General features: G+C 27.1%; 1 long non-coding RNA gene across 1 annotated transcript in view; it reads left to right on the top strand.

The window, feature by feature from the left end:
• LOC126336220 (uncharacterized) overlaps positions 1-11,659 on the top strand; it is an 80,589-nt gene extending 68,930 nt beyond the window's left edge. The window contains exon 2 of the long non-coding RNA XR_007564920.1: positions 10,650-11,659. This is a non-coding gene — a long non-coding RNA (uncharacterized LOC126336220). The remainder of the gene's footprint in view (positions 1-10,649) is intronic.
• Positions 11,660-12,012: the final 353 nt, after the last annotated feature.

Raw genomic sequence — 12,012 nt, forward strand, 5'->3', positions numbered from 1 at the left:
AAATACTTTAACATAAAGATAAACCAAAAGAATTAAAAAAATCATTACCATGAGAACGAATTATTGAAACTAAAATAGAAAGACCTAAAGCACCCTCACAAACAGAAAAAACTAAAAAAATAACAGGAAAAAAATAATTATAATCAAACTCAATAAGAAAAACAATAACTAACATAAATAAAGAAAGAACAATATATTCTAATCTCAAAAGAACCATTAATAAATGTTTACGTTTAGAAGAAAAAACATAAACACCAGCAAAATAAATCAATAAAGAAGTAAAAATAGAGAATATAAACATTAGTTTTAATAGTTTAAAAAAACGCCAGTCTTGTAAACCGGAAATAAGTCCAGCCCCCACTTTTAAAACTTCAGAGGTGGAAAAGCTTCCAAAGCTCCCCAAAACCGGTATTTTAAATAAACTAACCCCTGAAATGATCAAAATAATAATTATATCATTATCAAATGTAATAAATATTAATTTTATTAAATTAAGACACCCAATATCAATAATGCTTTTTATTATCCTTCAAACCTTCCTAGTTGGATTAATAACAGGAACAATAATAGAAAGATATTGATTATCATATATTTTATTTTTAACATTTCTTGGTGGTATACTAGTATTATTTATTTACATTACAAGAATTGCATCAAACGAAATATTTCAGCCTAAATCAATCACTATAATTATTACATTAATAATGTGAGTATTTATCATATTAATATTAATTATTCTAGATATATCTATATTTATAGACTTTTTCAAAAACACCGAAACTATAAATATTGATAATTCAATCAATTATCAAGATATAACAATATCTTTAGAAATATTATATAATAGACCAATATTCATTATTACAATAATAATAATAATTTATTTATTTTTAGCACTACTAGCAGTTGTTAAAATCACCAATATTAATCAGGGACCTATTCGTAAAATAAGATAATTACTAATGAATAAACCCTTACGATTAAGACATCCTTTAATTAAAATTATTAATAACTCTTTAATTGACTTACCTGCCCCAACAAATATTTCATTTTGATGAAATTTTGGATCCCTATTAGGGTTATGTTTGGTAATTCAAATCGTAACTGGACTATTTTTAGCTATACATTATACATCAAATAATGAAATAGCATTCAGTAGTGTAGTACACATCTGCCGAGACGTAAATAATGGTTGAATTATCCGAACCTTACACGCAAATGGAGCATCTATATTTTTTATTTGTATTTACTTACATGTAGGACCGGGAATTTACTATGGATCTTATATATATATATATACATACCTGAATAATTGGTACAGTGATTTTATTTTTAGTTATAGCAACTGCATTTATAGGATATGTCTTACCCTGAGGCCAAATATCTTTTTGAGGTACAACAGTAATTACTAATTTATTATCAGCAATCCCATACTTAGGAACAGATTTAGTCCAATGAGTATGAGGAGGATCCGCTGTTGATAATGCAACATTAAATCGATTCTTCACATTCCATTTTGTATTACCATTTATTATTGCTGCTATAGCAGCAATTCATTTATTTTTTCTTCACCAAACAGGATCTAATAATCCTCTTGGACTAAATGGAGATATTGAAAAAATTCCATTCCATCCATACTTTACCTTTAAGGATTCTATTACATTTGTAATAATAACATCATTATTAATTATACTATGTTTAATTAATCCTTACCTATTAGGAGATCCAGATAACTTTGTACCTGCCAACCCATTAGTAACACCAGTTCACATTCAACCAGAATGATATTTCCTATTTGCATATGCAATTCTACGATCTATCCCTAATAAGTTAGGAGGTGTTATTGCATTATTTTTATCAATTAGAATCTTAATAATTTTACCATTTTATAATAAAACACCATTCCAAGGCATTCAATTTTACCCTATTAATCAAATTTTATTCTGAATTATAGTAGTTGTTGTATGCTTACTAACGTGAATTGGTAAACGACCTGTTGAAGAACCTTATATTATAACAGGTCAAATCTTAACAATTATTTACTTCACATATTTCTTAATTAATGTCCATGTCGCAAACGCATGAGATAAATTAATTAAGGAATAAAGTTAATTAGCTTAGGAAAAGCATATGTTTTGAAAACATAAAATTAGAAGTTTAACTCTTCTATTAACTTTTCTCAAAAAATTTCACTAAACAAATGAGATAAATAAAATCTTTAAACCAACAAAGAAAATAAAAAAATTCAAAGATAAAGGTAATAAACTTTTTCAAGCTAAGTACATTAATTTATCATAACGGAACCATGGTAATGTTCCACAAACCCAAATAAAACCAAAAGATATAATAGCAAGCTTAATAAAAAATATTAAAGAATAAAAATCACAGCCCAAAAAAATTAAAGCCAATAACATTCTTATGAAGACAATTCTAGTATATTCAGCTAAAAAAATTAAAGTAAAACCACCCACACCATACTCAATATTAAATCCTGAAACTAACTCAGATTCCCCTTCAGCAAAATCAAAAGGAGTACGATTAGTTTCAGCTAAGCAAGAAGCAAAACAAGCTAAAGCTAAAGGAAAAGAAATAATAATAAATCAACAATAAAGCTGATAGTTTATAAAATCAAACATATTAAAACTACCAATTAAAATAATGAAAGACAATAAAATTAAAGCTAAACTAACTTCATAAGAAATTGTTTGAGCAACAGAACGAAGAGAACCTAATAATGAATAATTTGAATTAGAAGATCAACCAGCAATTATAACAGTATAAACACCTAATCTAGTACAACATAAAAAAAATAAAAATCCATAAGAAAAAGAACACATATAAGTTAAATAAGGAAAAATTACTCAAATGGCTAAAGAAATCATTAAATTAAAAACAGGGGAAAATAATAAAGTAGGTAATTAGATATAATAGGAATTGGCTGCTCCTTACAAATTAACTTAATAGCATCTCTAAATGGCTGAGGAATTCCAACAAAACCTACCTTATTTGGACCCTTTCGAATCTGAATATAACCTAAAACCTTACGCTCTAATAAAGTTAAAAAGGCAACACTAATTAAAACACAAATAACCAATAAAAGAAAATTCAAAATAAATATAAATAAATCATAAAGTATCAATACTATTTGTAGAAAAAATCTACATAAATGAATTCTAAATTCAACACATTAATCTGTCAAAATAGTAAATAAATTAATATTAATCAATATAACAAAAAATATTTTAACCATATGGTCCTTTTTTACTAATATGGATTAACAATCTTAGGATAGAAACCGACCTGGCTCACGCCGGTCTGAACTCAGATCATGTAAGAATTTAAAGGGCGAACAGACCTAATCATTGGGCTCCTGCACCCAAAATTTTTCTTAATCCAACATCGAGGTCGCAATCTGCTTTGTCGATATGAGCTCTCAAAAACAATTACCCTGTTATCCCTAAGGTAACTTAATCTTATGATCATAAATTATGGATCAAAATAACAAACATAAATAAATGATATAATAATGAAGAGTTTATCTATTCTTCATGTCACCCCAACAAAACATCATCATTAAATATAGAAAGACAAACAAAAAACTATATAAAAGTAAAATGTCAAGCTCTATAGGGTCTTCTCGTCCTAAAGAAGAATTTAAGCCTTTTGACTCAAAAGTTAAATTCAAAAATTTATTATGAGACAGTTGATTTCTCGTCAAGCCATTCATTCCAGCCACTAATTAAGAGACTAATGATTATGCTACCTTTGCACGGTCAAAATACCGCGGCTCTTTAAAAATACGCTCAGTGAGCAGGCCAGACCTCAAAATATAAACAAGAGGACATGTTTTTGATAAACAGGCGGAAATCAATTTTGCCTAGTTCCTTATAATAAGTTCACAAGGTAAAAATTTCATACAAATAAATATACTAATTCTATCATTATTACAAAAATTTTAAAATTAAATTAATAATCTTAATAAAAAACCTAAAATATTTATAAAATCAAAATAAAAAATAATGAACTAAAACGTAATCTTAAAGATAGCTGGTTTAAAGCTTACTATTATATTTCTATAAAATAAATTATAGGTTATTAACTTCAAAGCTTATCCCTTAAAGAATAAATAAGTTAATATTTTTACTTAAAAAATTAAATAAAAACAAATAACTTTAAAAAATTAAATTTTTTCTTAAGAAACTAGATATCTTGGGAAACGATTAACATCTCATTTCTATAAATAATTTAATAATAATTATGATACATTAACTATAAATTATTTATAAATCAACCCAAATCGAGACAAGTAAAATAAATACTAAAATTTTGATAAACCCTGATACAAAAGGTACAATAAATAAAATCTACTTAAAAAAATGTAAAATAATATTTCATAAAACACTTACATTACCAATAAACTATAATTTAAAAAATCAATTCTATAAAATATACTAAGACAAAAATACAATAAAATTATTTATATTAAATAATTAAATAAACAAAAAATAAATATAATAAAATAAATAATCAAGATATCCTGATTTGCACAGAAAAATTTTCAGTGTAAATGAAACACTTTACTAATAAGTTATATCTTGAAACTCTTCCTAGATACACTTTCCAGTACATCTACTATGTTACGACTTATCTCATCTAAATTGAAGCTACTTTAAAATAAAATAGAATAATCAATAATGAGAGCGACGGGCGATGTGTACACATCTCAGAGCCAATATCAGTTAAATTACATAAATTAAATTACTATCAAATCCACCTTCATTAACAGTATTTCACTATCAAATCCGTTATAAACAAAAATCTATTGTAACCCACCTCCTCTTAACTATAAGCTGCACCTTGACCTGAAATATTTTATAATTATAAATCTTGGGAATTATAACTCTAAAAAGATTCTCTGATAACGGAGATATACAAACAAATAAATTAAGTAGAGTAAATCGTGTATTATCAATCATGGGGTAGGTTCCTCTGAATGGAATGAGATACCGCCAAATTCTTTGGGTTTAAAGACCTTAACTAATAGTACCCTGGTAAATATAATTAACATTTAAAATAATAGGGTATCTAATCCTAGTTTATTATTTAAATTTCACAGATTCATAAAAAGGGCCACAAATAAATTTTAACATTTCACCTTACAAATTTATATTTAACCCTAATAATATAAACAACTGTTTTAACCAATAATATTCACTTGTATCAATCGTATAACCGCGGCTGCTGGCACGAATATGCCGATACTAAATCAATTGCTAAATCCAAAATCACTTGATAATTAAATCAAATTACTGCAAAAAGAACATTAAGTCTAACAAAACCTACATATAATACAAAGAAAAAGTGAATAAACAAGCAAGAATAAAACTTTTAAAAATAAAAAATAAGAAAATTTTAAATCTATTAATTCAGGAAAAAATAAAAAATTCAAATATTTAAAGAAAAAAAAGAAAAAAACCACAAACATTAACAAAAAAAAAGAAACGCCCCTATGTATGACCACAACAACTTCTCTATTATATATAATTAAAGATTAATATGGAACATGTATAGCAATAAATGTATTATATTCTTTCTTATTTAATCTTTCTTTTCACTAATAAATAAAGAAAGATTAAATAATATAATAAATATATTTTATACAATTATGTAATTTAATATAATATGTTATTAATATGAATTCTTTTTTTATATTAAGTTAACTTTCATATATATTAGTTAAATAATCTAATTATAGATAATTTACATAATTATATTATTATAATTAATATAATTATTTATATTAATTATAATATTTTATATTTAAATTATTAATTTTATTTATTATATCCAATTATAATAATATTAAATATTAAATTACATATTATTATATATATTATATTATAATAACCTATTTTAAGCTAAAAACATAAGTAGCTATAATCCTAGGTAAATAATTGCATTAAAATAATCAATTGATAATGGTAAGATGAACTTATAATACTTTAATTTCAATTAAATGTAATATATTAATATAAATTATTTATTATATATATATATATATAAAAATAAAATGAGCTGGATAAATTAATCCTAATGAAACAAAATAATACATTAAAGAATTTCAAAAAAAAAACTTTCGATTTATATATTAAATAAATGAAGTGCCTGATTAAAGGGTTACCTTGATAGGGTAAATAAAGTAAATAAAATTACCTTCATTAAAATTACATAAGAATGAATTAAACTACCTCCTTTAGTATCAAAAACTAACGTGCATCATACACCTTAATGTAAAAAGGTAAGCTAAACAAGCTAATGGGTTCATACCCCATTTATAGAGGTATCAATCCTCTCCTTTTAAATGACCAACAACTCTACAAAACTTCTCTTCCTATCAACATTAATGATAGGAACGATCCTGTCCATTTCATCAAATTCCTGATTTGGGGTTTGAATAGGACTTGAGATCAACTTACTTTCATTTATTCCGCTCCTAACAAGAAATAAAAATATAATAATAAATGAATCATCAATTAAATATTTTATTGTCCAAGCAATAGCATCGACAATATTATTATTTTCAATTTTGCTGATTCAAATAAAATATCCCATGGGATGGGAAACAGAATTTATCCCATCAATAATAATTAGATCTAGACTATTATTAAAGATTGGAGCTGCACCTTTCCATTTCTGATTTCCAGAAGTTATAGGAGCATCAAGATGAAATAATTGTTTAACATTAATAACATGACAAAAAATCGCCCCAATAATGGTCTTATCTTATTGTATTCAATTAAGAACTTTTATTTGAACAATTATTATCTTAAGAATTATTATTGGGGCAATAGGAGGTTTAAATCAAACATCCTTACGACAACTTTTAGCATATTCATCAATCAGACATCTAGGTTGAATAATTAGATCATTAACAGTCAGAGAAAACATCTGAGAACTATACTTCATTATTTACTCACTATTAAGATTAATTATAGTTTTATTATTTAAGCAAATAAATTTATTTTTCATAAACCAAATTTATTCAGCCAGAAATATAAAAACCGAAATTAAATTCATAATATTCTTATCTTTATTATCTTTAGGTGGACTACCACCATTCCTTGGATTCTTACCAAAATGAATTGTAATACAATCATTAATAGAAAACAATATAACAACTATTATAACTATTATAGTTGTATTAACTACAATTACACTCTACTACTATATACATATTAGATTCTCAGCTCTAATTATATCATACACAGAAAATTCGTGATCTATAAAGATAAAGTCCCAAAAATCAAGAATCATTCTTCCTATAACAGTAATAATTTCAACAATAGGATTGATTTCAACATCAACCTTAATTTCATTATACTAAGGACTTAAGTTAATCAAACTAATAACCTTCAAAGTTATAATTAAAAGAATAATCTTTTAGGCCTTAGTAAAATTTTACACCTCTAGAATTGCAGTCTAGAATCATAATTGAATATAAGACCTAAATATGATAAGAGAGAAAACATCTCATAAGTAGATATACAGTCTACCACCTAAAATTCAGCCATCTTACCGCAAAAATGATTATTCTCAACAAACCATAAGGACATTGGTACTTTATACTTCATATTTGGAGCATGAGCAGGAATAGTAGGAACATCAATAAGAATACTTATTCGTGCTGAACTTGGCCAACCCGGATCTCTAATTGGGGATGACCAGATTTATAATGTTATTATTACAGCTCACGCATTCGTAATAATTTTCTTTATAGTAATACCTATTATAATTGGTGGATTTGGTAATTGACTTGTTCCACTAATAATTGGTGCACCAGATATAGCATTTCCACGAATAAATAATATAAGTTTTTGATTACTACCACCTTCACTAACCCTTCTTCTTACATCTTCTATAGTAGATAATGGTGCTGGTACAGGATGAACAGTTTACCCTCCTCTAGCAGGAGCTATTGCACACGGGGGTGCATCTGTAGATCTAGCTATTTTTTCACTGCACTTAGCAGGTGTATCATCTATTCTTGGTGCAGTGAATTTCATTACAACAGCAATTAATATACGATCAGAAAGTATAACTTTAGATCAAACACCTTTATTTGTATGATCTGTAGCTATTACAGCATTACTTCTCCTTCTTTCACTTCCAGTTTTAGCAGGAGCTATTACTATATTATTAACAGATCGAAATTTAAATACATCATTCTTTGACCCTGCAGGAGGGGGTGACCCAATTCTATATCAACATCTATTTTGATTCTTTGGACACCCAGAAGTTTATATTTTAATTCTACCGGGGTTCGGAATTATTTCACATATTGTATGTCAAGAAAGAGGAAAAATTGAATCATTTGGAACATTAGGTATAATTTATGCTATACTATCAATTGGACTAATAGGATTTATTGTATGAGCACATCATATATTTACAGTAGGAATGGATGTTGACACACGAGCATATTTTACATCAGCAACAATAATTATTGCTGTACCTACAGGAATTAAGGTATTTAGATGATTAGCTACATTATATGGAACTAAATTCAAGTTCAATCCACCATTATTATGAGCTCTAGGATTTATTTTCCTATTTACAATTGGTGGATTAACAGGATTAGTATTAGCAAATTCATCACTTGATATTGTATTACATGATACATATTATGTAGTAGCCCACTTTCATTATGTATTATCTATAGGAGCAGTATTTGCAATTATAGGAGGTGTCATTCAATGATATCCACTATTTACAGGATTAACTATAAATAATACATGATTAAAAATCCAATTTACAATTATATTCATTGGAGTAAATTTAACATTCTTTCCTCAACACTTCCTAGGATTAGCAGGAATACCTCGACGATACTCTGACTACCCAGACGCATATACATCATGAAACGTAGTATCAAGAATTGGGTCTACAATTTCTATTGTAGGAATCATTATATTCATTGTAATTATATGAGAAAGAATGATTACAAACCGAGCAATTATATTTAGAGCTAACATAAGAAGATCAACAGAATGACTACAAAATAACCCTCCTGCAGAACATAGTTACTCAGAATTACCATTAATCTCTAGATTCTAATATGGCAGATTAGTGCAGTAGATTTAAGCTCTACAAATAAAGGTTTGACCTTTTATTAGAATATATTTATTAATGGCAACATGATCAAATTTATCTCTTCAAGATGGAGCTTCACCATTAATGGAGCAATTATCATTCTTTCATGATCATACTATGGTCGTATTATTATTAATTACAGTAATTGTAGGTTATGCCCTAAGTTATATATTATTTATTGCCTATACTAACCGTAATATACTTCATGGACATTTAATTGAAACAATCTGAACAGCTTTACCAGCAATTACATTAATTTTTATTGCCCTTCCATCATTACGACTATTATATTTACTTGATGATTCAGTAGATGCAATAATTACAATTAAAACCATTGGACGACAATGATATTGAAGATATGAGTATTCAGACTTCATAGATGTAGAATTTGACACTTATATAACACCAGAACAAGACCTAGAAAATGATGGATTCCGACTACTAGATGTAGATAACCGAACAATCCTACCAATAAATACAGAAGTACGAGTATTAACAAGAGCATCAGATGTTCTACACTCATGAGCAGTTCCTGCATTAGGGGTTAAAATTGATGCAACGCCAGGTCGGTTAAATCAAGGAACATTCACAATAAATCGACCTGGATTATTCTTTGGACAATGCTCAGAAATCTGTGGAGCAAACCACAGATTTATACCAATTGTAATTGAAAGAACTTCAGTAAATTTATTTATTAAGTGATTATCTAAGATAATTTAAGGAGTTAGTTAAAATAAATAACATTAGAGTGTCAATCTAAAGTAACTAAAAAAATTAGTACACCTTGAAATTCATCAGATGACTGAAAGTAAGTAATGGTCTCTTAAACCAAATAATAGTAAATTAACGACTACTTCTGATGGGGAAATTATATCCAAATCCCTCAAATATCCCCTCTTATATGATTCTCACTATTCATTATATTTTCAGCTACATTAATCTTGTTTAATCAAATAAACTTCTTCTCATTTAAACCTAACCTTATTAAAAGAGCAGAAAAAGGAACAATTGAAATAAAAAACTTAAATTGAAAATGATAACAAATCTATTCTCAACATTTGACCCATCAACTAACATCTTTAATTTATCATTAAATTGAACTAGAACATTTCTAGGACTATTATTAATCCCCTCACTATTTTGACTTACACCATCATAATTTAACATTATCTGAAATAAACTAAATTTAACCTTACATAATGAATTTAAAACACTTCTTGGACCAAAATCATTTAATGGAACAACATTCATTTTCATGTCAATTTTTATTATAATATTATTTAACAATTTCATAGGATTATTCCCTTATATTTTTACTAGAACAAGACATTTAGCATTAACATTTGCAATTGCCCTACCTATATGGCTAAGATTTATATTATTTGGATGAATTAACCATACTAATCATATATTTACACACCTTGTACCACAAGGTACACCGCCTGCATTAATATCATTTATAGTACAAATTGAAAGAATTAGTAATGTTATTCGACCAGGTACATTAGCAGTACGGTTGGCAGCAAATATATTTGCAGGACACTTATTATTAACCTTATTAGGAAACACAGGACCATCTATAGCAATAAACTTAATCTCATTACTAATTATTGGACAAATACTTCTATTAATTCTAGAATCAGCAGTAGCAATAATTCAAGCCTATGTTTTCTCAATTCTAAGAACTCTATTTTCTAGAGAAGTATATTAAACCTATGTTAACAACTCACTCAAACCACCCATTCCACTTAGTAGACTATAGACCTTGACCATTAACAGGAGCAATTGGAGCAATAGTCCTAGTATCAGGACTAGCAAAATGATTCCACCTATTTAATATTAACTTATTCATAATTGGATTTGGAATTACCCTACTAACTATAATTCAATGATGACGAGATGTAGTACGAGAAGGAACATATCAAGGATTACATACTGGATTTGTATCAATTGGATTACGATGAGGAATAATTTTATTTATTGCATCAGAGGTATTATTTTTCGTTTCTTTTTTTTGAGCATTCTTTAGAAGAAGATTAGCACCAACAATTGAACTAGGAATACTATGACCTCCAATAGGAATTCAACCCTTTAACCCTATACAAATTCCATTACTTAATACAGCTATTCTTTTAGCATCAGGAGTAACAGTAACATGAGCACATCATAGTTTAATGGAATCTAATCATACTCAAGCACTACAAGGATTATTCTTCACAGTGTTATTAGGACTATACTTTACAATACTTCAAGCATATGAATATTGAGAAGCACCTTTTACCATTGCAGATGCAGTTTATGGATCAACATTCTTTGTTGCAACAGGATTCCATGGTTTACACGTAATTATTGGAACAATCTTTTTATCAACATGTCTACTTCGACACTCAATAAATCAATTTTCACCAAGACATCACTTTGGATTTGAAGCAGCAGCATGATACTGACACTTCGTAGACGTAGTATGATTATTCTTATATATCTCTATTTATTGATGAGGTAGATAATTGTTTCTCTAGTATAAATAGTACATTTGACTTCCAATCAGAAAGCTTGATATAAATCAAGAAAAACAATTCTAATTCTATCAACAAGAGTTTTCATTAGATTTATTATTCCAATAATTGTTATAATCCTGGCAACAACACTATCAAAAAATTTAATTAATGATCGAGAAAAAAGATCACCATTTGAATGTGGGTTTGATCCAAAATGATCAGCACGAATACCATTCTCAATACGATTCTTCCTAATTGCAGTAATCTTTTTAATTTTTGATGTAGAAATTGCACTAATTCTACCAATTGTAATTATTTTTAAAACTTCAGACATTATAATCTGAACAGTATCAACAATATTTTT

This window comes from Schistocerca gregaria, chromosome 2 (assembly GCF_023897955.1).
Source record: "Schistocerca gregaria isolate iqSchGreg1 chromosome 2, iqSchGreg1.2, whole genome shotgun sequence".
In the NCBI taxonomy this organism is placed as follows: Eukaryota; Metazoa; Arthropoda; class Insecta; order Orthoptera; family Acrididae; genus Schistocerca; species Schistocerca gregaria.